Here is a 23,048-nt window from a genome sequence, read left to right on the forward strand (position 1 = left end):
TTTCAAACATCTGTATTCGTCTTATTTCACATTCCCTTCCATAACTTTAGACTTTTATCCATTTCAACTTTGAGAAACGACGTGTATGATTTTAGAATCACTCTCAGAATTTTATGGATCTAAAGAATGAATGGGTTTCTCGATTTTATTCCTTAATCTTTAATACTCATTAACTTTTGTTATTTAGCGCAATTTGAAATATAAATACGCCTTGGCTTTGCTCATTTAATTTAATATCCCTTTCATTTTTACAACGTGGTTTTAAAATATTTATTTATTTATTTATTTATTTGTAAGGGGGGTCCGGCGAAAAGTCGCAGGGAGAGACCACCCAAGAGACTGGCTCCATGCAATTGGCAAAAGGGGATTTATTGAGGATCCATTCCAGCGCGCTGGGACTCTGTGCTCACTCAAGGAGGGAGAGCAGCCCAGAGCCCAGAGCAGAGTTCAAGCGGAGCTTAAGTACACTTTTTGGAGAGGGTGGGGGGCTTTGCATACATCAGAACAAATTATCATGAGGCGCGGGAAAATTGAACAACAACCCTGAGTCAGGATTAGTGCATACATTGGCGGGAACAGATTGGACAGGGGTGATTGGTGCTCCTAAGTGGGGTACACATTCAAACTGATTGGTTTAGGTCCTGCAATGCCTACGTGCCATGCTACCTAGAGCCCTTAGCTATTAAACAACCAGGGAATCAATGGAGATATTTACTAGGCAGTTCCAGCATTGTCCTAACAGCTACAGGGATTACAGGTTTTGGGGGTAGCAGAGGGACTCTAACAATACCTAGTCTTTTACTTTTTAACCCAATCCCTGCACTTTGGAAACTTTAGGATGCCTGGTCTTTTACACTTTAACTCAGGCTCTGCGGCTTAGAATCAGCTTAGAAATTTTACCTTTACATATTTATTGAGACATTGTCTCTTTCAGTTGCTTGGGAGACCAGGCTTACTAAGTTGCTGGCGGAGGCTGGCCTCGAACTTGTGATCTCCTGCCCCAGCCTTCCCAGTTGCTGAGATTACAGTAGGTATGCGCCACCATGCCCGGCTCTAAGGCGTTTTTAAATGCTGATATGGTTTACATATTTAAGTATTTTGTATATTTTTGTCTTTTATTTTTTTGAGTCCCAGTTCGTTTTATTTCTATTCTCACCCCTTCCTTTTTTTTTTTTAAGGATGACATTTCATTGCATTTCACACTCAGTAATTTTGATCCTGTCAAAAATCCCGCAGGGGAGGGGGAGGGGTATCAATCTTACTATTTCTGGTGGTAGGACCAGGCGGTTGGGCACAAGGGAAAAGTGCACAGATCACCAGTTTGGAAGGATTTCTTACAGATTTGCATGTCTAGCAGTCTTTCCACTTAGGTTTGCTGTGGAAGGCACGATTTAGCACCGAAGGTGAGTGCTACCATTACTTAAGTTATCAGAACTCAGTTTTCTGAGATTTCTTCGCCCAGGCAAGTGCGGGTAGGCCTAGGAGGTCCGACTTAGCCTTGTATCAAAATTTTCCACCTCGTACAGGTCGGGTGTAGCCTTGAATGTGAACGAATTAAGCGGAACACGGTCCTGTTTATTCCTTGCCTGTGATTTCTTAGTCGTGCTTTGAAATTTTCTTTTTCTGACAAGTCCCGGTGAAAGTTTTTGTTGTTGTTGTTGTTTTTAAGAAGTCAAATCCAGCTAGCTATGCTTGAGATTTGAAGCGCCTCCCAAGGTTGCGTTTTCAGGTCAGAACTAAGGTCCTGGTGGAAGGAAACCAGTACTAACCAAGCAGGGCCTCAGACTCCTTAGTCGCACTGAATACCTGATTGGTGGATAACTGTAGGTGTGGCCCGCTTCCTCTTATCTGTGCAAAGGACTTCTTGGTGGCATAAAGTGTCAGTTTGAAAAGTCAAGTTGCACAAGTGTACACAAATTCTGAAATCCTTTTAATTTAGCCTATCCAGCAGCCCCAGTTAGCAACAGCACTGGCTTAGTATGCTACACTGGGTGTCCCCCACCCTACCCCCGTGACCGGGGTATTGAATCCAGGGCTTGGAGCCCTGAGTTCTGCTCACAGCCCTTGCCCCAAGTTTGCAGATTCACTTTAAGAAGAAGCTTGCCCGGATGTTTTGCTTTTTAAATTTTCTTTTGGAGAGTTTATCCCTGGAATAATGTATTCGGTTTGTATTGTTTCCTAATTGCACTGCAGAAAAGTTTTTCACAACTTATTTCTTCCTTCCTCCCTCCCTCCCTCCCTCCCTCCCTTCCTTCCTTCCTTCCTTCCTTACTTCCCGCCATGTATTTCTCCTGCTGGTTTGAGTACCAGGCAAAGGGCTTCACGTTTCCTTAGTAACATTCGGCAACAACCAAGCCAGGAAGTAGTTGGGAGGAAAGTAGAGGTTTCCACAGCTGTTCCAGGGAAGAAGCTCTAGGCAACTGGCTCGGGGTGTGGAGCTGAGGGGAGGGCGGGGGACGGTGGTGTTTGAAATCAGGTTCCAGTGGATCTCCTGGCCGAACCAGAGCAGGATCACCCATGTCCAGTTAGAAAGTGGGTGGCCACGTTCCACAGTACATTGAGCCCAGAAGTTCTGCCTCAAGGTCTATTGAACCCCGAGGACCACTGCCTACAACCCCGTACCACTCTCTGACCTGTCCATTTCACACCAGTTTACACAGATTATGGCGGGGTCCGGTTTCAGAAATCACCAGCACCTGAGTATTCGCTTCTGATTCCCTGGGCAGTCCTATCTAGATTCTGGAAAGCTGGGTGTGGAGTGTAGTCTTCAGAGCAAATTACCACCTAAAACAGAATTAATGATATTCACACAGAATCTTATCCTCCTGGATGAAATTGAGAAGAGATTGTCATAAGGTTTTGAAAGAAAAATCCCCACTAGATTTGTGAAGAAAGCTATTTGGGGGCAGCTGGTTCACTATTGTACCAAATCACATTGCTAGTTTTGGAGCACAGTCTAGAACCTTGTTCTCTGAACAGAGAAAGTCTGGAAGGGAAATGTGTGAATGGTGACTTAGGATGTTGAGGAGCAAGACAGGGGCACTCATTCAGTTTTGCTGTGGTCTTTCCACTTTCACAGTTTAGTCTACTGCCAGATTGCTAAATTAAAAGGATTTCAGAATTTGTGTACATGTGTGCAACTACAATAAGCTAAAGTCTCAGACTGAGTTACAGACTAGTTGCATGGCTTTCTAGATGAGTGACCCTCACCAAGTTCTCAAACTGCTGCAGTGTTTATTTTAACCATCTCTAAAATGGAGGTCAAGTCAGCTCTCACTTTTTCAAGGAGGTTCCTTGAGCACTCTTTGGTGGTAAAGTGAATGATGAGCAGAAGACCGACCCATGCTGGAAGTGACTTTTGTTCCAATTTCACCAATATTGTAATAACTGACTGACTGTATCATGAATTGAAAAAATTACCTAATGGGAACAAAAGTAAAATGGACCCTTCTTTGGCAGTTTTTTCCCTGTGGATCTTCCTTCCTTCCTTCCTTCCTTCCTTCCTTCCTTCCTTCCTTCCTTCCTTCCTTTCTTTCTTCCTTTCTTTCTTTCTTTCCTGTTTCATATCATTTCCATGTTGGAAGTATAATACAGCTTCATCTGAGTCAAGCCTACTACTGTAAAGGCATCAATGGATTTACAAATAGATCACTATTGACTTAATAAAGCCTGACTGATCACAGTACTTAGATCTTTACATTTATTTAATTTTATGCTGTTTGATGGCACTTAAAAAATGATGTCTTATACTGTGATCTAATGGGTGAAGGACCCTCTCTTGCTCTGCTCTACTAAGCATGGGGCTGATAGTGCCTTGTGCCTTCTTAGAAGAAGGTGGCCAGGGGCCATAGATATCCTGTTATTTACACACATTTGGCCTATCCAGCAGACAGGCGGCTACCCAGAGAAGTTAGCCTGGGAATAATCCTGCTGGATCTTCCTGGTACTTCTTCCCTCTGAGTCTGTCTCAGGGGGCCTCATGTGAGCCTCAAGTTGCTCTGAGGCCTCCAGCATCTCTCCTCTCCAAATACACCTCCAAACATTGGTTCTAGAGACATATAGTCCCTGCTCCCCTGGGTGCAGAAAAATTTCCACAACAAAATGTCCTTTCTATTCTCAGTTCCCAGTCTGGGAATCCTGCTCTACCAATCCAGCTCAACTGTGAAAACAGGACTGAGGTGGACAGTTGTGGAAGTCTGGCTCCCTGGTTTTTTTTTTTGTTTTGTTTTGTTTTTTTTTTTTGTTGTTTTTTTGTACCAGAGATTTACTCAGAGGCACTCTACCACTGAGCCACATCACCAGCCCTATTTTGTATTTTATTTAGAGACAGGGTCTCACTGAGTTGCTTAGTGCCTGGCTAATTTGCTGAGGTTAGCTTTGAACTCTTGATCCTCTTGCCTCAGCCCCCTGAGCTGAGCTGAGCATGTGCCACCACTGTGCCAGGCCCTGGCTTTGTTTTGTCAGCTTTTCCACTTCTGTGATAAAAAGATCTGAGAGGAACAATTAGAGGAGAAAATGTTTATTTGGGGGCTCTTGGTTTCAGAGATGTCAGTCCACAGGTGACCAACTCCATTGTTCTGTTGCTCTGGGCCCAAGGTGGGGCAGAACACCACGTGTGGTGGAGAAAAGCAGCTCAGGTCAGTGAACCAGAAAGGAATGACAGCAAGGGTGGGTGTGGGGAGGAAGAGCACAAATTAGCATCACTTAACAAGGACCAAAGGCAGCTCCCAGGGACCCACCTCCTCCATCCACACCCTACTTGCCTATAGTCACCCCCCAGTTAATACCTATCAGAGGGTTGATGCATTGATTAGGTTAAGATCTGCATAACCCAGTCATTTCACCTCCAAACTTTCTTGCATTGTTTCACCCATGAGCTTTAGAGGGGCACAACTAATATCTAAACCATAGCAAGCCTGAAAGCAGGACAACCTGCCATCAGGTCATAAGAGTGCAGTTTCCCCCACCCCCTCCTGGTAGTGGGGATTGAAATCAGGGGCACTATGACACTGAGCTACTACTGGTCCCCAGCCCTTTTTATTTTTTTGAGACAGGGTCTTGTTTGGAATCCCTAAATCCCTTAATTGGCTAAGGTGCCAGAACCTCTCAATAGGGTCAATAGGGAAAGGAATTGAGAGCACCCACTGCATTCTGAGAAGCAAGAAGAACACTGACATAAAATAGATGGTCAGCACAATATCAACGATACCAAGAAGTGAAAATTACAGAGATGATGTTCCTTCCTTTGGAACTGCTGCAAAATGTCAGGGCATTTAGATAGACCCCAGTCTCCAGCACATCCTCTCCAACATTTGCAGTCACACTTCTCTGTGTTGCCTCTGTTGATGTGGATTCCATTATTGAAGAACCATATACATCCCTGTTGTGAATTGCAAAGTACTACTTTTCTCCATGTGTTACACTCCATTGAAGGATAACTTTGCGTTTTTGGTATTCCGGAGAATATTTTAGTGAGTTTGTCCAAAGATGATCTAGCCTAGGAAGTGATGACACAGATGTATGTTGCAGACATTGAAATGCTATTATTTAAAGACTTTAATTTCCTTTTTTGCCCTTTATTTCTTAGAAGGTACAAACAGGAAAGACTATCAGTAAGCAATGGAAAAGAATTATTTCCTCAAAATTATGTCTTGCTTTCCTCCTCAACTATTTCTGCTGTTGACATCAATAAGACCTCTCACTGGAAAGTGGAGGATTCATGTAATATATATATTGAACTCAGGGGCACTTAGCCACATCCCCAGGAGCCCCTCCCCCACCCACACCTTTTTGTATTTTATTTAGAGACAGGATCTCACTGAGTTGCTTAGTTCCTGGCTAAGTTGCTAAGTTGCAATCCTCCTGCCTCAGCTTCCTGAGCCTCTGAAATTACAGGCATGTACCACTGCACCCAGCTCCCATAGGCTCTCTTGCAAGGAAGAATTGGGAGTACAGTTCAACAATTGTTTATTAGCAACACAATAATCCAAAAACGTTTTTACCTAATGTTTGGAGCATATATTTGTGAAGCTCCTTTGGCAGCCAAATCTGATGGGGTTAAGTCAAAGCTATTGTTTTTAAAATCCCAGCTTATGTGTACATGCATAAGAATGATTGTTTACTGGACACTGTCCTGTTTTATTCAGCAGAAGTACACCTATACAAGTACAGAACCGTTGTGATTTGCATCCCATGGAGCTGCAGTGGATCGGCCACTTAAAGCTGAGCAAGTATCCATTATTGCTTCATCACTCTCAACACAGAGACTTTGAAGAAGATTTGCTGGAGTACTGGAGGGGGAGTCCTTGTTCAGCTAGAAGGCTGAACCTGAGAGGTGGTGAGGACTGTGTGGGATGGACCCTGGGCAGAGTGCTTTGTACTCTCTCAGCCTGGAGTCCCTGAGCTAGAAACTTGGGATACCACTGATCTGCTACAAGTACTTGTTGGCTGGCTCCTCTCTGGTTGCTAAGGAAGCAAAAGAGACTGCCCAAAGAGAGGGAAGACCCATACACATGATTTGACCCTAGTTCACCTGAGGTGGCACCTCACATGTTTTGGTCCTCTGGATGAATGAGGACTCCTGAGACTAGAACTGGCAGTTCCAAGCAATGCAGGAGGAGGGCTCAGCTACACCTAGCTGTCTACCATTGTCCAAGCTTCCTGGAAATACCCCTTCATCAGGAATCTGGAGGCCACTGGCTTCAAATTCATCATAATGCCAAATTTTCCACCCAGGAGGGGTTCCCTCTGCCACCTGTGAACACAGGTATGAAGAAGCATGATCTGGAACTGAATATGCTCAGGAATGTGCCAGCTTGTGCCTGTGTTTTTTACATGTGATGACAAGTCTTTCATCCTGAAAAAAAGTACAACTAATGAAACCTCCTGGGCCATCTTGCGCCCAGCAAGAAGGTATAGCCCAGCAAGAAGGTATAAAATTCCTAGGGAAATTAAACTCCATAACAAAATTCCTTTAGATTATATTCCAGCCAAGCAAGAAGGATATTTTTCTACTGCCAATATACTACCCACTGCATGAATATTAACACTTGTGAAATCCATGAGCACTTTGAAAAGATTCAAAACAGGCATCTAGGCTTTTATAAATATCTACTGAAGCACCTGGGAATAAATGACTGATCCACCAGATTATTCTCCTGGCTCCCCTTGTGCATTACATCTTCATTTTCTTGGCTACTTAAATGAGGAATGTCCACTTTACCCATCTGATTTATGATTTATGCCATAATGAAATGTACTTCAATCTGCTGTTATAAAACAGTTTCAAAAGGAGCTCAAATTTATGGTGTTATAGCTTACAGTCCATGATGATCCTTACCTCATTTTAGCACCCACATGGCTTTACTCAATTGCACACAGTTTTGATTAAATTAAGGCTAATTAAGCCAAATCATTCACCTATTAAATTAAGGCTAAGTAAGCCAAATCATTTCTCCTCTTCAGACTAGGAGGGTTCCCAGCACCTTACAGTCCAGATCTTTGAACTGGCCTTCTTAAGCATTTCAACTGAGTATTCACAGGAAGGAGCCCAACACCTACTTGTCACAAGTCTTACCTGCATGAATAGGGGTGAGGTCTTCCCAGTAAGGGTTCCCCTTGCCTTCCTTGTTTGGGGGACACAGGTAACCAGTTTGGGACCACGCCCAGGGCTCCCCTTGCTTACTACAAGTAGTAGACCTTTCCTCAGCCTTCTGCCTGTGCAGATTGGCTTTGGGGTAACCCAGGGGCGATCTCGTGGGGTTTGGTTACCCTTCCCCGGTGAAAACTCACAGGCCGTGAAAATACAACCTGTGACAGAAAAACCGAGGCCCAGCCCTCTCAGTGAACACCTACTGGATGAAAAATTGCCCTGGGAAAATAGCTAGGACCAAGAAAGCCCTGCACAGGGACCCACCAGGTCTCCCGAGGGAGATAGTCTCAGGCCTCTCAGAGTGGAGAAGCAACCTGGAAATCCGCTGGGTGCTGCTGCCCCAAGGGCTGGTGAGAAACCCCGCTCCCTGTAGGGCTAGGAGAGGTGCCAGCTCGACCTTCCTCCAGCCTCGCTGAGGTGGAGCCTTGCTACCAGGCTGTTTTAGGCACCCTTCTTCCCTACTGTGACTAAAAGGACTCACCCAGCACAATTATAGAGGAGGGGAAGTTTATTTAAGGGAGCACAGTTTCAGATGTTTTAGTCCATAGAAGGCGGCCCCCATTCCTCTGGGGTTGGGGTGAGGCAGAACTTCCTGGAAGCAGAGGGGAGCAGCTCACTTGGTGTCAGAAAGCAGATTGAGAGACTCCACCCGCCTATTGGCTCCACCTGCAGCTATTCCCCATAGCCCCCAAGGAAGGCTTCCTCCAGCCACACCCCCACTGGCCTCCAGTTACCACTCAGTCAATCCCCTCAGGGATTAATTCACCCATTAAATTAAGGCTAAGTAAGCCAAATCATTGCTCCTTCAAACCTTGTGCCTTTGGGGCACAGCACACATAAACCATAACACGGGCTCCTGGAGGAACAAATCAGGAGGCAGAAAGCTGGGGGGCAACACCGAGGGAATCCCTAGGAAAAACATACATTTACCTAAGTACAAACAAGTAATAATATTATTAAAAGTTTACACGAAAACAATACAAAACGCACAGCAAAATCTACCAAAGGAAGAATTTCTTTAACATAAACAAAACAGAGCCCTACAAGGAAACTGCAAACGGTGTTTGTTGCAGGGTGTGATCTTGGATTGCCATATCCCCGTGGGATGTGACGGAGATCTTTTCCACCTAAACCTAAAATTTCCAAGATTCAAAAGACACGGGTATTGGTGACACCTACAAGTCCCAATAGCCCTTGTTCCCCGAGTTCTATGTGAGTGAAAAACCACAGGCAGCTGCAGGCCGCGGTTGGATAAGGAGGTAATGGAACTGGGGCGACCAAGAAATGGCTTTGGCGGCCACACTGCATTTCCCTGGGAGGTGCAAACCCCAAACATAGTCGAAGCGGGACTCTCCACAGCAAAACAAAACTTGTTAGGTAAAAGAAACTGCGGATAGAGCTAAAGTGGCAATTGTTGAACTGGCCTTTCAGAAAAATGGCATTTGCCAGTACCTCGTTTGTACCCGACATAACCATCACCCACAAAGCTGACATGGAGTTTGCTCTCACGAATCCGGAACTTGCTTCCACTTAAATGCAAGCGCTGCTGCTAAAACCGAGTTCTTAGGACTAAAAATCGGAGGCTGGAATAAACACTAAGAAATGGCCAATCCCGGACTTGCTCGGAGGAAGCGATCGCCCTCCGGTGTTAAGTCTTAACTGGCCATGGACAAAGGGGGTCTCCAAGACCAGGAAACCCAACTCGGAACCCCAGGACGCGATTCCGCTTCTAGCTTCGCCTCCAATCAGGACACTTCTGGTACTTGGGCAGACAAGGAATGGAAATCACAGGCGCCTCTAAATGGAAGCTTGCTAAACCAATAAACCCACAAGGCAGGGTGGCCAGGGATCCTGCGACAGAGGCGCCGCGGTCACTGAAACAAAACTTGGTTCTTTGGCGGCAAAGGAGAGGAGGGCGTCGGGAAGACTGTGCTGGGAAAGAAAAAGCTCAGGCGCCCCTACAGCAGAAGGAACAGAGGCGCCGCAGCCCAGCCAGCCTGCCACTAAGGAACTCTGTACTGGACAACGGCGGAAACTGCACGTTAGAACCCATCAGAGCTGTGTATTCGTCTATGCCACCGAGAAAACGAACGCACAGAACAACTAGCTGAACCGAGACCAAGAGAAAGTGGGCGGGAGACAATGGTGTGCTGGTATTCCGCAAAGGACCTCAACTAGCCTTGCTGCCAGCGACAAACTTCCACTTTGGCGCCAACCATGGTGCTGTTACCTAGAATCTGGCGACGCAAAGAAAGGAGCCTTACTGCCACCCAGGCTTGGTGCAAATACGTGCTGTGTCAGGAAAACTGTCGGGGGCACGCTGCAAATGGGAGCACGGAGAAAGGTGATCTGGAAAGGCTGCACCAACTGGTCTAGGAAGGAGAAAGGGACCGCCCAACTAAAGGCAGTGCTAAGGAGAAAAAGCAGGCTCTTTCTCTTTAGGGTGGGTCGCAAGTGAACTGGATTCCAATTGCTGGCTTCACTGGACCCTGCCTACAAAAGCCAAACCCAGCTTATGGCTTTGCAGAGGCCAAAGGCATTGCTTCTGGCTCCATCAGCAATGCAGCAAGTAAATCTACGCCAGCTGGTAGCAGCAATATCGGTGAGTCAATTGGTCTAGTGAGATTTCCACTCCTACTGGCGGTCCCCAAACCCATGCTTCCGACAAAACAAAAACTTTCTTTTTCTTACCGAAGTCTGGGCCCCCAATTACCGAAGTCTCCAGCAACTAACTCAGAGGGCTGCACGTGGTGAGAGCAGGCTGAGTCTCCCCTGAGGTGGGAAGGGATCAGGCTGGTCTAATGGAAAAGTAAGGTATCCTGGACACTAACAGCTTTGCTAGAAGGAAGCAGTGCTGGGCTCTCCTTGCATGCCACCCCTCCGTCTTGGTCTGGGGCCCCTCTCCTTTTATAGACACCTCAGTGCTTTTAAGGCGAGTCAGAGAAACCCATTTTTTTTTTTCCGAAAGGAAACTCTGCCCCTAAACCTTCAAACTAGGGCTCCGGAATTACTTAGCTGAGGCTCTGTCCCTCGACTTTTTATGCTTCCCCCAAAGATCTGCACTACTGGAAGGGATCCCCCACAGAGAATGCAGACTCCACCATGTGCATCTCCAGCAGCCCTTAAGATCTCCCACACTCCTCTGGTCCCATCAAATCAATTCCATTCTCTTCCTAAATGAGCCTGGGGTGTTTGCAGGAGGGGACAGGTGTCCCAGAGAGGTAAGGGGACCCCTTTTGGACTCTTATTTCACCTACTCTCAAGCTGGCTATAGTCTTCCCCCACTATCCTACCATTTCCTCCCCTAGCCAAAACCCTCTCTGGTACTTGAAGCATCTCCTTTGCTGTGGATCTGGAGAATGGAGGAAGAAGTGCCTTGTCCCCACAGGAAAAGTTACAGCCACCTTATCAGGACCAAGAGGCCAGGGCAGAGAGCTGTTTAAGGCAAAACTGGGGGCCCATCAGTCCTATTACTCACTCACCCACCCCTTGCCTATTCATTCATTCACACTTTGCAGTACTGCAGATTGAACCTAGGTACTTGAGGCATGCTGGGCAAGCACTATAGCACTGAGCTAAACCCCCAACACTTCCCCTCCACCCTAGCCTTGCATCTTAGCAGAAATACTGGAATTAGCACCCCTAGTGTTAAGGGTTACCAACTCTAGTTTAGGAATCTAAACTAGAGGAGTTTGGTAGGAGTTACTCCCCTGAAGGAGTGACTGTGCTCCATCCATCAAACTTGGAAGAGCTCCCTTGGTATCAGGCATGTCCAGAGCCCCCTATTCCATGGAGGCTGAGCCAAGCACACACGTGAGCCCCATCACTGGATGAGTTCACTGGATGAAGTCAGCAGTATTGCCAATGCCCTCAATTCTCTCTCTCTCGCTTTTTAATGTTGTTAATTGACACACAACAAATGAACATATTTATGAACTACAATGTGATATTTCTATACATACATACATTTTTTTGAACCTGTGCCTGTCTCATTCTTAAAAGCTTATCTTTGAGAAGTTTTTTTCCATGACCCAGGTGTGGAGAGTCCATTCTCTCCACTGAACTCTATAACCTGCCACTATTGGCCACAGCTTAGAATCATCTGCCTCTTCTGATGTCCATTGTTTCCTTCCTTCCTTCCTTTGTCCCTGTCCCTCCTTTACTTCACTTTTTATTTTTACTTTCTCCTCTTTCCCTTTTAATTTTTGTTATGACTCTTTCCTCATTATTCCCTTTTTTCTCATGATTATTCCTACCATTGTCTCTTAACCCCACCACAGCTCATATAAAAGGCTGGTTCTGATAGAGTCATCATGAACATTAGGTTACTTTGCATTTCACCAGCCACCATGGGGTATGAGAGTTGGCTGTGTTCTGCATTGTCTCTTGCCTTTAGCTTGATTTTCTCTCACAAACATAAGCTCTTCAAAAAGCAGGAAGCAGCTCTTCAAGTCTCTATATGCGGGCTGGGGATGTGGCTCAAGTGGTAGCGCGCTCGCCTGGCATGCGTGCGGCCCGGGTTCGATCCTCAGCACCACATACCAACAAAGATGTTGTGTCCGCTGAGAACTACAAAAAATAAATAAATATTAAAAATTCTCTCTCTCTCCTCTCTCACTCTCTCTTTAAAAAAAAAAGTCTCTATATGCGGCATCCATCATAGAATTTCACTCATGACAGGTTACCACTCATGCTCCCTAAATATCTGAATTAAACTGACTTGGTTCTATTGAAGATAAATGTCTGGTCAAGGAAAGCTCTGCTTTCATGCACTCCCATTTTTGTGACTAGAATGTCTGATAAAATGAAGGAAACATCCACTGGAATGTAACTGCTCCAAGCACATGACATGAGGAAAAGCAATAAGTTCACAGCAGAAACACACATTAGAAACCTTTATAATTTATTAATGATTTAGGTTGTATTTATGATTTCATCAATTATGATAATTAATAATCATAATTTAACAACTTATTTTCTGCTTTGAGCTGTCTACTTATCACTGATGGATGAATTGTGTCATGATACTACCTATGAAAGGTTTTGTTTTCAGTTCACAGATGGAAACATGAAGACTATAGATATTAAATCACCTGCTGAGTGTCATATCTATAAAGGTGTAGAAATGGAACTTGTGAAATTCAGGACCTTTGCATTGGTCCCTCCCTATCAGAGGTATTCACCACAATTTTAGAAATTTATTTAATGTAGTTATTCATTAAAACCTAAAAATAAAAACAAAATAAAATTTGGAGTCAACAATTACAATTTGTAATTCAACAATTACAAGTGAACCCACCACATCTGAATACTCCTTCAACTCTCTCTGCGAGCCTCTCTCTCTCCTTAAAGACCAGGGTATTCACAAGCATGGAGCAGGAATGTATTGCACAGATGGCCAACCTCTCAGACTCAATCAGAATTGTCCTGAGAATCAAAGGAGAGAAAACCTACAGAAGTTATGAAGTATTTATTAGTCATTTTTGGATGGTGGTAGGAAGTTCTGAAGATTTGCTTACCCACCAAAATACATCCGCAGGCCTTCTTATATTTTGAGACATGGTCTCACTAAGTTGTTTAGGGCCTCCTTAATTTGCTTGAGGCTGGCTTTGAACTTAAGATCATCCTACCTCAGCCTCCTGAGTCCCAGAGTAACAGCAACCACACCCAGCCTGAGAACAATGTTCTAAACTGCTCCTCAAGTCGAATACCCTTTATGTATAGTTTGCTACATGAATTTCCTTGGTTACTATTTTGGCTGTGCTCATGGTAACCCAACCCTTGGCCTCCACAAAATCCCTTCCCCTGTACTATCCATCCCTAACTTCTTTTTTATCTTCTCTCTCCTTTTGTGTGTGTTTGTGAAGGGACCCTGGATATTAATTAATTACTTTATTTGTATATTTACTGTACCAGAGTGTAATGGTTATTTTGAATTACCAAATTGATTAGATTAAGAGATGCAGAGGATTAAGAGGCTTATGCATCTATCAATGAGGATGTGTCTAGACAGGATTGGCATGTGGGATAGCCAACAGAAATGGAGACCTCCTTAAGCATGGTCAGCACCATCCAATAAGACGATGGCTTGGATAGAATGAAATTGGAAGAACAAGGAAAGCAGCAGCAGATGCAAGCTGATTCCTCTTGAACAGTTCCTGATGGCTGCTGTGATTGAATGTCTGACTCTTGCTTCTTCGTTCTTCCAAAGCAGGTTCTGCCAGTGATTCTCCAAAAGCCTTTGGTCTACTACGAGGGGACCACCCTGATTTCTTTTATTCTGGGGATTCAGCTTCTTGGACTGTGTAGATACTTTGTTTTTCCAGTTCTCCAGCCTATAGACTGCCATTGTGGATGATCCAGCTTCTGGTGTGAAAGTCAACCTAATAAGTTCCCTTCTTATAACCATACTTCCTGTTGATTCTATTCCTCTCAAGAACCATAATGCACTGGGATTGAGCCCAAACTGCTTAATCACTGAGCCACATCCTCAGCATTTTTTTTCCACACAATGTCTCCTAAATTGCTTAGGGTCTAGCTAAATTGCTGAGGCTGGCTTTGAACTTGCAATCCTCCAGCCTCAGCCTCCTCCAAGGCTATCTCTCTCTCTCTCTCTCTCCCTCTTTTCTCTCTTTCTCTCCTTGGAGACCAGGTAGTAAGATGTAGGCCATGGCAACCAGTAATGGGATTTTAAAAATTGTTTTAGACCTGTCTATCAAAAAAATCAATCAAACACTGACATCCAAGATGATTGAATTTTCCCTTCAGCAGGAATGTACTCATGAGATCCTATCTCCACTAACTTCCACACCATGTGCTTCAGGTCAAGAGGATCCCAGAAGAGTAGAAATCATCAGGCAAGGGGACTCTGAAGACTCTTCCTCCTCTGAGAGTCTGCAGCTATGGAGAAGTATTTCCCAGGCTGTGTGAGCGAGACCTGGGATTGTGGAGATGATGCTCCAGGGCCACAGGCACTACCGGCCCTCATGGAAGCAGATCTTAGGCCCTGGTCTCTGCCTTTTTATCCTAGGCTGGGCTTCCTTTCTTGGAATCACCAGGACTTTAACCATGAAACACTTTTAAAACCCTGTGGGTTTCTTGGCTCTGACTGCCCCCTCCATGGATCCGGATTGCACAGCACTTTGAAAAGAGGCACAGAGCTGCCTGGCTGCCCAGGCCCAGGCCTCTGACCCAGCAGGAGCTGCAGGCCCCACTAGGGAGAACCAGATGCCTCTAAGAAACTAGGCAGACCAGTGCCCATGCTCTTTCTAGCATCGTGCTGTGCGGATGCCAAGAGCCCCTGCCTGAGGTTTCCACTCCCATGCAGAGACTTTAGATTTTAAGGCTCTGGACTCCTGACTGCCTGCCTTTGGCTTGAGAGCACTGGCAACTCTGCAAACATGCTGCAATGGGTGATCCTCTGAGAAGAAACGATGTTAAACAATTCTCAGATTAGTAATCAAGTGAGAAGTTTATGCCTTCTTGAAATTTCATAAAATTTTCTGTCCCTTGTATAATAAAATTATAGAAACAATTGTTTTTCACTTGTGTGTTTGATTTGGAGATTGGGAAATGAAAGGCAGGTTGGCTGGATGCCAGTATGGGCCCTGCGCAGGTATCTTTTCTTTGCTGGACAAGGGATGGATGCTGGGGTCCCCTTGCACAGGGGGCACACAGGGTTCCCCGTTGCCTGTTGATCCTGTATGATCAATGTTAATTACAATTATTCTTAAACTCATTCCACCTCTGTAATTGTTCTGGGGCCAAACATTTACAGGGCTTAATCCCAGAGTTGTCTGAACATTTGAACTTCTATAGTGAATTGCAAAAGTCTTACTTTTACACTTTTGATACACCACAAGGAGATGTTCTACTTTGTCAGATTCAAAAAGAATATTTCAAGGAAAGGCAAAACAGCTAAGCAAAGTATATTCCCAGAGAAACTGATGCCCAGATCAGTTGTAGAGATGTTCATGTGTCTTCAAGGAAGTACCTCAATTTTCTTTCAGCATATAGGTTTTTAAAAATTTTTATCTATTTTCATTTATTTTATTTTTTAAGAGAGAGAATTTTTAATATTTATTTTTTAGTTTTCAGTGGACACAACATCTTTATTTTATTTTTATGTAGTGCTGAGGATCGAACCCAGTGCCCTGTGCATGCCAGGGGAGCGCGCTACCACTTGAGCCACATCCCCAGCCCATATCTATTTTTATTTTTTTAAGTGTTGAACAATATAAACACAATCAGGAAGAATCAGAAATGAAGGACAGTCCCTAATTTAATACTTTATTTCATGCACAACTTTTTCAGCATCAATTGCAAAATACATTATTGAAATATGAAATATTGGTGCATTTGAAATATCCCTTGAATTCAGACACTGGCAGTTCTCTATAATACAACTTGCAAACAGTCACTAATAGGATTAGGAGTAGAGGTCTACAGGTTTTTCCCGTTCCTCTTCAATATTTTGAAAAAGATTGAGAGTAATCAGCCATGCTTCTTTTAATTTTTCATAGAATTCACTGATGAAACTACTATGCCCAGAGCTTTCACTTATTAGGATTTAATTTTCCCTAGTGGTGGACACTGAACCCAGGAAGGGCCTCCAGAAAATGCTCTATACCATTCAGCTACATCCCCAGCCTCACCTTGTGTTTGATTGCCGATTTAATATCAGTCAAGCTGTAGATTTGTTCTGGTGTTCTTGTTGATTCAGTCTTGCTAGTCTTTGTTAATGTCAGCATTCATTCAAGCTGATAGGATTAAGACATGTCAATGATTAAGAGGCTTCTGGGAGTGTCAATGAAGGTGTGATTGGCATGTGGGATAGCAATTGAAATGGAGACCCTCCCTAAAGTTGGGCATCGTCCTCCAAAAGGATGGTAGCTTGGATAGAATAAAAGGTGGAAGAACAAGGCAGCAGCAGCAGATGCAAGTGCTCATCTTCTTGATTGCTGATGCCATCACTTGAGGATATCAGATTCTTGCTTCTTCACTCCTCCAAAGTGGACTCTGGCAGGGATTGTCCAGGGAGTTTCCAGAAGCCTTCTGTTCAGACTAGGAGAACACTGTTGATCTCTTTTCTTTCCAGGACTTCAGCCGCTTGTGCAGCTACTGGTTCCTCCAGCTCTACAGCCTGCAAATGGCCATTGGGGACTATTCAGCTTCTGGTCAAGTAAGCCAATCTAATCATCCCCTTTTTATAATCAGACGTCCTGTTGAATCTCTTCCTCTTGAGAACCCTGTCTAATATACCTTCCTGGTCACTGTTTCTGCTTCATCCCATCAATTTTGGTTATCTATATATTTTCTTCTATTCCTTGTGCTTTTTTTTCTTGATCACAATATTATTTTAAATGTTGTGTTTTTTTTTGCTTTCCACAATTTTGTGAATTTTCACTTCCCATTTTTATTATGAATTTCTAGCATCATCCTATTGGGTGTTTAGAAGATACTGACTGGAAAATAGTTTAAAAAAATCTCCAGTATGAGCCATAAATACACTTAATGAGGGATTATGGCCTCATTTACTTCAAAAAGCCCCAAGTCCTCCTATTATCATATTAGGAATTCATTTATCAAGTTATGAATTAGATGGAGTAGGGAATGAAGTGATAGGTCAATCAAGATTATAGTACCAACTCTGAAAAACAAAACTCATTTCCCAGTTTTAAATTGCTTATTCACAAGTACTCTACCACACAGGCAGAGTTCAGGAATGAAAAGGGTTACAAACAAATCATTTTGTGATTATCTAAACATTGTGCTGAAAACCCTGATAAAGCCAGAAGTAAAATGTCTGTTTTTCAGTGTGTTGCGTGGAGCAAGTCTTCCTATTACAGAGACTAACAAATAATTGTTGTTGCTGTTAATCTCATCAATTGGGCTTTCTGATAAAATTTCATTTCAGGATTAAAGCAAACACCACCCAGATTCCCAGTCTGTGGTTAGAAACTCCCTGGAGGCCAGAGAAGTTTTAGAACACCAAATCTGCTGCCTGCTGAGTCCCACATACTTGGTGGTACCTTGTGTAAGGCCCCAAACACCATGGAACAGCACTTTCTCTTCTATGTGTCACAAGCTTGGAACTCTATAGACCAGGCACCAGGACTCCAGAGGCCTCTGATCCTGAGCTCAACATTTCCTGGGGCCCAGTTGCTGCCCTTCTACCTCCAGCCACAAGTTATCACCCATGACAGCCAAGACTTGCACTGCAATCTGCATTGTACACCCCAAGGGCTTCTTCTCTGGCATTGATCATGGAAAGATGACTTTCCAAAAGCACATGGCACCTTGCACCAGGACACAGAGATTCCTGTACTGGACTGAGCTTCTGCAACCCTGAAGAAGCTGCAGGCACCCCCAGGAAAGTCGGGGGTCTCAAAGGTGCCCTCTGGGGCTCCTTGTGTTCCAGGTGCAAGTGTGGGGGAAGGTCTTGAGCCCAAGACCTCTGGTGGTGGTGACCCTTGTAAAGAGTGCTCTTCTCCCTGCCAGGAGACCAGCCAAGGCTGCTGGGAGTGGATCCCGGCACTTCTGTGCAAGATTCCCTGAGGCTGCTTGAGTCTGCAACCTCTGGGACCCAAGAGTGCTGAGATTTCTGCTGCAACCATTTTTGGAGGAGTGTTTTGTTAGGAATACCTAGAAGTAAAGCTTGGATTTCCTACTCCACCATGGAGACTTCAGAGCTGGTGTTTTATTCTGTTTTCTCAATAAATTTTTGCCAAAATGTGAAATTTTTACGTGTAGTGTACTCCTGTTTGGGGATGCTGGGTGGTGAGACACCATGCCCAGATCTAAGGGGGTCAAGTCTGGATCTAAGGGTGCCCTCCCTGATTGTTCTTGCTCTGCTTATCAGCAGGGTGGACTGGCAGCATCTTCTCAATAGAAGTGGGTAGCCAGGGCACTGGTGGATTGGGTGTTCTACAAGCAGGGCATCTCTAAGCAGATACACAGCAGTCTTGAGTACCCAGACGGGAAATGATCTTCCTGTGGTACCCTGCTATCTATTTCCCCAAGGCTATTTCTGGGGTGCCCTGATACCACCTTGCAGTTCACTAAATCCCACCTCTGCCTGTCTTCCTTTCAAACCCACCTACAACCTTCTTCTTCTTGGGACTCAGAGTCTGCCCAGGGAGTTAGGATTCAAAAGAGTCAAGAAGCCAAAGTAGAAGATCAAGTCCAGCCAGGGGAGGGCAGGCAAGCTTCCCAGACTGGATCATAGCTGCCACTACACACCTTACTGCACTCACTGCAAGGCCTTACAACAGACGCCAGCAGCTACACCTCCAAACTCTGGACCTTGGTATTCACCCATTGGCATAGATCTTCCAGAAGACTCCACCCAGAGGGTCCTGCTTCCAGGAGGCCTCCAAGGAACTTCCCCAAGGGAGGCCTTCTTGGACCCTACTTTTCCTAGTGTTTTTAAAATTTGAACTTGAAATCATGGGACTTTGGTTTTTGACAACCTTACAAGATGTATCTCCAGTACTTTTTAGTTCTTGTTTTGAGACTTGATCTAATGAAGTTGCTAAATCATCTCTTGAATTTTTTTTTTTCATACCAGGATTGAACTTAGGGGTACTCAACCACTGAGCCATATATCCAGCCCTTTTTCATATTTTATTTAGAGGCAGGGTCTCACTTAGTTGTGTAGCACCTCACCTTTGCTGTTGCTGGCTTAGAACTCCCAATCCTCCTTTCTCAGCCTTCCCAGCCATTGGAGTTACAGGTGTGTGTCACCCTACCCGCCTTATCTTGAATTTGTAATCCTCTTATGTCAGCCTTCTAGGTCACTGAGATTATAAGCCTGTACTGTCCTTACCCACATGGCAGGATTTATTTATTTTTCTAATTTAAAGACTGATTGATTAGATTTTTGTCTGCCTTTTTTCAGTAGAATGAATGACCCAGACCCTAAGCTGATACAAGGCAGAGAAGAAGTTAAACCTCTTTCTTCACACTGTCTGGATTTAAACTTAAACAAACTAGAATAAAATCTAATCACAGAAGTTGCATTAGGTAAGTTCCTCAGAATCAGACATTGAGTCAAAGATTTATATGCAAATACTTTATGAAAGACACATTGCTAGAGTAATGGACAGGAGTTGGGGGAGTAGAACATGAACAGAGAAGAAAGCAAGCAAAGGTGAAATTTTCAGTGAAGTTCCAACTTCAATCTGACGCCTAAGGTTGTTTGGGGGTGTTAGTTTCTTACTACTGCAATTTGTCCTGCTTCCACATGGAGTGTTGGGCTTCCTGGTTATGGATCAGTCAGCCACTAACTAGTGGACAATCCTGGGTGGAGGGAATCTATGTTCCAATATCTATCTGCTCTTCACAAGTCCTGGAGATGAAACAGCATGAGTAATCCAACAAGAGTCCTCTGGAAGCAAAGCCTTGACAGTCTACTACAGGAAGGTAGTCCAATTAGAGGGGTCGTTCCTGGATACATTTCGGCATAATCATCTTTTCTTGACCAAGATCCTGAAAGTCAAAAGCATATCAATAGATGATGTAAAACTGAAGTACAGTTTGTTTCTATATCTTCATTTTCCATTGACAGAAACTTCCTCAAGTCTGTGATTTTCTCACATTTCCTTTAATTTCAGGGACCATAGGAGAGAGGTCTCAGGAGGAATCAAATATTCCTTAGACTTCTTAGATTCCAGACAGTAAAAAAATGTTTCCTTTATATAAGCCACAAATTCTGTGGTATTTTGTTATAGCATCCCTAACAAACTAATACACATGTCTATCCAAACTATTATGTCCTTAGTTTCTCATTCCTTTTTTTTTTTTTTTTCTGAAAGAGAGAGTGAGAGAGGGGAGAGAGAGAGAGAGAGAGAGAGAGAGAGAGAGAGAGAGAGAGAGAGAGAATTTTTAATATTTATTTTTTAGTTCTCGGCAGACACAACATCTTTGTTGGTATGTGGTGCTGAGGATCGAACCCGGGCCGCACGCATGCCAGGCGAGCGCGCTACCGCTGAGCCACATCTCCAGCCCAGTTTCTCATTCCAATATCCATTCCTGGGTCTATATGAGGAGATGACTATCTGGCAGAATAACAATCTGTCCTCTGCTCAGTGTTTTGTTCTTACTGAGTTAGGCATTTCAGATACAAACTCCAGAATGGAATGGTATAGTTTGTCCAGGAGGAAACATTAAATAGACTTTCATTCCACATTCCCTGGTACTGTGTTCTCAGCGGTCAGGAAATTATTCTCAAGTCTATAGCATTGAGACCATAGTCATATCAGCATGATGACCAGATGCACTAAAACTAGGATCCAAGTGCATTTATTTTCAGAGCATTAGTAAAGGCTGGGTTGGAGGCCAGTTCTATAAGTGCTACTTAGGAATACTAAGTAAACAGAAGTCAAACAATCTCTGTCATGTCTATCATTCTGAAAAATAAATCTAGAAAATCAAACTCATACATCTCTTTATAACTGCCTTCCAAAGGAAACAATTTCTTTGATGATTTTTATTCGAATAGTAAGTTCAACAAATAAATCCAGAGGCCAAATAAAACTTTTCTAAATAGAAATAGAAAACTGAGTTAAAATATTAGAACAGAGGAAACTGAATGGCTATGTGCATCTATTTTTGAAATCCTAGTAAATGTCCCTGAAGTACAGAGTACTTCACCTTCTCTATTGGAACCTCACAGAAACATGAGAAATAAACATGGAAAGTAACTGAAGGTCAGAGAACTCACTAGGTATCTTGCCTTGGACCAAAATAATAAATGAATAGAACAGAAAAGCATAGAAAGTTTTAGAGCAGTTCTTACATGTACGCATCTAATGAAAATATTCAGAAAACTAAAAGGCAATTTAGATTCTGGTTGATAATATTGCAACAATCAAGAACACCATATTTAATTCACTATTTTAACAAAAATATAGCTCGTTATTCAGTAAAACCTTAAGTTGTATTCCTCAAAATTTATTAACAATAATCAAATACAAGAAGCCAAAGGCAGGAACAGAAGCAAATTTACTAAAGACAGGTCACTCTTGAGAATATGCAAAGACAAAGAGCTGGAGTCCGCACTTTAGATTCACAGGTGATTTAGCTTTTTTTTTTTTTTTTGATCTCTTCAGGGAATTAGAATGAGAAATTCACCAAGCAATTCTTTCCCATTATTTATTCAGCCAGAAAAAAAAAGTCCAGCAATCTACAGATAGTAGAAGGTCTATCTGAGTTGGAGGTACATATCAAGGTAGGAAAACACCCTAACTGTGATGGTCATGGTCTATGTCAATTTGGATAGGCTGTATTCACCAGTTATGGCATCACACATCAATCTACTTTTGCTGTGGAGGTATTTTGTAGGGATGATTAAAACCCATGATCAATTGACTTTAAGTTTAGGAGATTATTCTAGATGAACTGGGTGGACCTGATTCAGTAACTGAAAGAGCAGAACTGACTACCCTGAGGAAGAAATCTCACCTGGGGACAGCAGTTTGCGTGCCTGCAAAAAGTTGCAGCCTACCCTTCCGGATGGGCTATTGTGTTGATTTCAGAAATGATGACCAGGCATCCACAAAACTCTCAGCCAATTCATATACACAATTGGTTCTCCATGTCTGTGTATTCGGCATCTAAGGATTCAAATAACCACAGTTAAAAAATAGTTAGGAAATAAAATTGTCTTTACTACACACATATTGGCATTTCTCTTGTCATTATTCCTCCCCAAATCCAGTGTTACAACTACTTACATAGCAGATACATTGTGTTAGGTATTATGAGTAATCTAGAGGTTTTTCAGATGTTTTTTAGAGTATATATGAGGATGTATATAGGTAATATGGAAATATCTACAATATTTTATATTAGAGACTTGTGCATCCATAAATTTTGGTATTCATTGGGGTGGGGGACTAGAGCCAATCCGCTGCAGATACCAAGGAACAAACTATATGTAAATGAATATGTACAAGTATGTGTGTATGCATATGTATATATATGTTATCTATAAATCATATATACATAAACATGCATGTATATAGATATATAGGACCCTCCTGGTTCTGCTTCATTACTTGAATTCTGTATACTAATTATTTGAACAATGAGTTTTCAAAATAATTGTTAACTAAGTGAAAAGTTATTAGCTAGGTAACTGACAGTGAAAAACAGAACTCAGAGCTATCACACAGTTAAAAATTGTTTTAATACTTATTAAAATTAGAAGAAATTAAGTTGTAATAATAATTATTAAAACCAAACAGAGATCCCGAGGACCTAGTAATGACTTTACTAGAGGACTAGTTGACTAGAGGACTAGTTGACTGATTCCAGTGTTTCTGAGTATACACTGTGAAACTAACTCACAGGAAATGAAAAAAACTGAATTGCCGTTAGTTGCTGCTGACTGGAG

Source organism: Urocitellus parryii, chromosome 1, assembly GCF_045843805.1.
Source record: "Urocitellus parryii isolate mUroPar1 chromosome 1, mUroPar1.hap1, whole genome shotgun sequence".
NCBI lineage: Eukaryota > Metazoa > Chordata > Mammalia > Rodentia > Sciuridae > Urocitellus > Urocitellus parryii.